Genomic DNA, 5,177 nt, shown 5'->3' on the forward strand with positions numbered 1-5,177 from the left:
CATACCTAAAGTCATACTCAGCAGTAAAAAAGAACGAAGTATTGATACACACATCATCGTGGATGGACCTCAATAGAATCATGTGAAGTGAAAACAGTCAATCACAAGAGGTTGTTGTTGTTGTTACCTGTCACTGAGTTACCTTAACTCAGGGTGACGTTATGTAAAACAGCACAGAACATTGCCTGGCCCTGTCCTATCCTCGCAATCATCAGTATGTTAAAGTTCATTGTTGGAGCCACTGTGTCAATTCATCTCATGGAGAGGTTCCTTCATTCTTACTGGCCCTCTACTTCGCCAAACATGATGTCCTCACCCAGAAACTGGTCTTTCCTGATAACGTGCCTGAAGCAAGAAAGTCAGGCAGTGTTCTGTTGGAGGCAACAAAATAGGTACCATTCAAGACTTTGTTTTGTTAGGTGTCATTCAGTCAATTGAAAATTATAGCAATGCACAGGACAGAGTAGAAATGTCCCACAGTGTTGCTTAGGCTGTAATCTTTATGGGTGCAGATGACCAGGTCTTTTCTCCCCAGGAAGGCTAGTAGGTTCAAACAGCTGACTTTTCACTTAGCAGTGAGTTTTATGTATATATATACAAATATATAACCAAAATCCAATGATGTCGAGTTGTTTTTGACTCATAATGATCCTATAGGACAAAGTAGAACTGCCCACAGGGTTTCCAAGGAGCACCTGGTGGGCTTGAACCGCCGATCTTTTGGTTAACAGCTGGACTCTTAACCACTACGCCACATAAAATAATTTTTTTTTTTTAATTTTTACGCCACATACATACCATTATATAGGAGAAATAAGAAGAAAAAAAAAAGGTCACCAAGGGATATATTGGAAATATTTACAACCACAAATGCAGCAAAAATATTTATAGCACTGTAAATATATATTCATAATGAAACATTCCACACAATATCGCACTTCATGAGGGTGTGTTGATATGGTAGAACATTATATCAAGCATAACAGAACATTTATTAAGGTGAGAAATAAGTTCTGGAATGAGGATTGGACAAAATGAAAAAACATAAAATACTGAAATACAGTGATGGAAAATAAAACAAACAAGCAAAAAACATAAACACATGATGGCAATTGACTATGAAATGAGAAACAAGGGTAACATTTCTGTTCCTGAGGTCAAAAAGGAAAACAAAAAAAAAAAGAAACCTTGAAAATAGCAATAACAGCAACAAAAACAAAAATAACAGTAAACTAGGAAGTGCTATCTCACATATGCACAATGCATTACTTTTATTCCGTTTAAGTCTTTGAAATAATGCAGTAGGAAAGTGTTTAAGCATAGCTTCATTTTGTCATCCATTAGTAGAGGCCAGTGTAGAAATGGGAATATTGACAGTTCTGTTTTACAGATACAATATTTTAATCCAGATCCCCGTGTGGTAAAAATGGAATGCTAACAAAGTAAAATGCAAGACTATATGAAATAGATAAACACAGACATGCACACAGACTCTATCAATATAATTTTGGTCACTGGTGAATACAAAATGTCCTGGACAATTAAATAACAACCCCCAGGTATTTTGTTAAGCTTTCAAATGCTTCAGGAACAATCAACAAATTGCTTGGCATGTCCTCAGGGAGAATCTCCAAGGGTGAAAAAAAAATCCATAAATTCTTCTCACTCTGCCATGCTAAGAAACACCTCGGGGAGTCAAGCCAGATGATTCATTACAGGTAAAAAGACTGTTTCCATATTTTACCAATAAGAGAAATGTTTCAGTGACACTTGCAAGGTTCCACCTTTATTCAATAGCAAAGTCATTGCAAAATAGTAAGATTTCTGAGGCAGCTCTGTGTGCATTCCACTTTTCAGTAGTGCCTGAGACTAGGATCTCTGTGCCTTTTTTTTTTGCATTATTAATTTTTTTGAATATTCACACTTTGTTTCAGAGGCTAAATTCTCATAAGTATCTTTGAAACATTATGACTAAATAATATTTTTACTTTATATAAGTAATTATGTGAATAAAAAACTAAAAAAAAAAAAAAAGTCCAGGAGTCTATTTTGCCTCAGTCCTACCCAGTGTGTGTCAGAAAACTGTGTTGCATAGTTTTTCAATGGCTGTGAACTTTCAGAAGTAGATCTTTCTTTCTTCCAAGGTGCCTCTGAGTAGATTCGATCCCATAACCTTTCAGTTTGCAGCTGAGTGTTTAACTGTTTGTCCCACCCAGGTGGCCTAATTATGTGAATAATAGAGCTCAAATATGAAAGTAAAGGAAGCATATGCAGTATTAAAAATACTGTAGCAGAATAATGAAGCTACAGTATTCAGTCTCCAATGTTGATGTCCTTTCAAATCCTTAGTTATAAGCAGGTTCTAGGCTCTTTCTATGTCCCTCTTAAGTGTAATTTTAATATATAATGTATATTTAAATAATGTATAAATGTAGATTTTTGCCAATCTCTTGATGAGAAACATCAGCCAAGCTCTTAACCACTGCTCCACCAGGAATCCCATCTATGTGCATGTATGTGTACCTGTATATGATTATGTGTTGTGTATATGTTCATGTGTATGTACATATATGTACGTCTACCTATACATGTTCATCTACACTTACAACTATGTCCTTACCTGTGTCTATCTCTATGTTTATATCAGAGTTTCTCAACTTCTGCCATAGTGACAGTTTGGACTGGAAATTTTCTTATTGTGTGGAGTTACCCGGCATATAGTAGAATGTTTAGTAACATCCCAGGCTTCCTTTAGTTACCTGTAGCACCCTTCTCCTAGTTCTGACATCCAAAATGTCCCAGGCATTGACAAATGTTCTTTGGGGAGCAGATTTTACCCACTTGATAACAAGTTAGATTTCTCTTTCTTTCCCTCTTTCCTTCTCTCTCTATATTCATGTGCCTATACTTTATTTGTGGGAGGTGGGATTAATTTCAAATAACTGTATTGGAGGGTTCGGATTTATCTTATTCATTTAGCATATTGCCTTTGTATACTAAAGATCTATCAGATGATGCTACAAAAACCCTATTGACTATGCTGATGTCTCTATCCAGACTAGGTTTCCTGATAGACCTAGATGAACAAACACAATCTAACAGTGCTGAATGAATTCATTCTGATGGGAATCACAGACCGCCCAGAGCTGCAGGCTCCATTGTTCGGGCTGTTCCTCATCATCTTCATGATCTCAGTGATGGGCAACTTGGGCATCATCATCCTCACCAAGATGGACTCCAAGCTACAAACTCCCATGTACTTTTTTCTCAGACACCTGGCTAACACTGATCTTGGTTACTCAACAGCTGTGGGACCAAAAATGTTGGCAAATTTTGTTGTGGATGAAAAAACTATCTCCTGTTATTTTTGTGCTACACAGTTAGTTTTTGTTAACATGTTCATAATTAGTGAATTTTTTCTTCTGTCAGTAATGTCCTACGACTGCTATGTGGCTATCTGTAACCCTTTGTGCTACACAGTCATCATGTCACAAAGGATGTGTTTGGTGCTGGTTGCAATCTCCTATCTCTACAGCTCATTTGTTTCTCTCCTGGTCACCATAAAGATTTTTAATTAATCCTTCTGTGGCCACAATGTCATCCGGCATTTCTATTGTGATATTCTCCCCTTAGTATCTTTGCTCTGCTCAGACACACATGAAATCAAATTGGTCATTCTCATCTTATCTGTTTTTGATTTGATTTCATCCCTCCTAATAGTTCTTGTTTCTTACATTGTCATAATTGCATCCATTCTCAGGCTAAACTCAGCTGAGGGCAGGCACAAGGCCTTCTCCACCTGTGGATCCCACCTGACTGTGGTGGTAGTGTTCTATGGGACTTTAATCTTTATGTATCTGCAGCCCAAGTCCAGTCAGTCCTTTGACACTGATAAAGTGGCTTCCATATTTTACACCCTGGTGATCCCCATGTTGAATCCCTTGATCTACAGTTTGAGGAATAAAAATGTAAAATATGCCTTACATAGAGCTTTAGAACAATTATGCAATATATTTTCTCGACATTCACTATAACTTTTGATTTATATAAATTACATTTTGTGCTTTAAACTTTTTTTCTGTGGGCCTCCAGAGGGGATAGGAAGCACAAAATCACAGATAACATGTATTTCTGTTTCTGCCTTCTACCAGTCACTCTACTAAGGCTGTGAGTAGATTAATAAATCAAACAGTACAAGCATTGCCTTCCTTGAGCAGGAGCGATGCATTATAAGCATAATAATTAAGAAAGTTGATAGCATACTAGAATGTCTGGAGGTTGTTACTTTTTTTTTTTTTTTTTTAATAAGAACATTGAATATGTTGAGTGAGATAGTGAAACTAATAGATACAGGAAGATTTCCAAATACCTGGTGTTTTCCTTATCTAGTAGAAAAAATATATATATAGAAAGTGTGTATGTGTGTATGCATGCTCACACACACCTCCTATTTTATTTCTTACACTCTGCCCTGGGTGGCTAATCCTGATTAAAACAAGGCTCACTGGGGTGGGTTGGTTCGAGTACTCAGTTAAATGAATTTGCTCAAATGTCCACTTTCTAAACCTTGAAATCACTGTCTTTCATCATCAGTGCCTCTACTTTCGTATTTGAGCCCTTAGAGTCCATATACTTTATTTATTTTTTATTATTACTATATTGTAATATTAGTATAAACAAAATAAAATTATATTCCACAGGATCAGCTGAGTATCTGGTTTTGTCCAAATTAGCCAATTTTGCCTGTATCAGTGGATATATAAGTTAAGACAGATTTATTGAGGTCAGTCACAGAAGTTTCCAGGTTTTTTCATTTTGTCTCTTCAGGACAGATATTGCTTCCTAAATCCGTGCTTTTGTCTCATAGATTGTTATCCTTATCTCTCTAGAAAACAATAATTAGTCTTGTTTAGAAGTGATTTTCTAATTGTTTCTGTACCCTTGCATAAGAAGTCTATTGTATGATGAGTTATGTTTGTTGCCTTGCTTTTGTTTGGCTGGATTTTCTTCAATCTGAACAATATGAGCGTGTGTTTTGATCAGAGTCTATTGTTTGAACTCATCATTTTGATTATCCTGCTTGGAAGAAGCATAAGGAGATTACCCATGGTTCGGACTATGCTGTGTTTCTAGTGGGTGAAGTGTGATATGTAGCATTTTCTATATTTGCCATGATT

General features: G+C 36.3%; 1 pseudogene; it reads left to right on the forward strand.

Annotated features, from left to right (window-relative positions):
• The first annotated feature begins 3,080 nt into the window (after window positions 1-3,080).
• Window positions 3,081-4,034, forward strand: LOC126080240 (olfactory receptor 8K3-like; annotated as a pseudogene).
• The last annotated feature ends 1,143 nt before the right edge of the window (window positions 4,035-5,177 follow it).

Source organism: Elephas maximus, chromosome 7 (assembly GCF_024166365.1).
Source record: "Elephas maximus indicus isolate mEleMax1 chromosome 7, mEleMax1 primary haplotype, whole genome shotgun sequence".
Taxonomy (NCBI): domain Eukaryota; kingdom Metazoa; phylum Chordata; class Mammalia; order Proboscidea; family Elephantidae; genus Elephas; species Elephas maximus.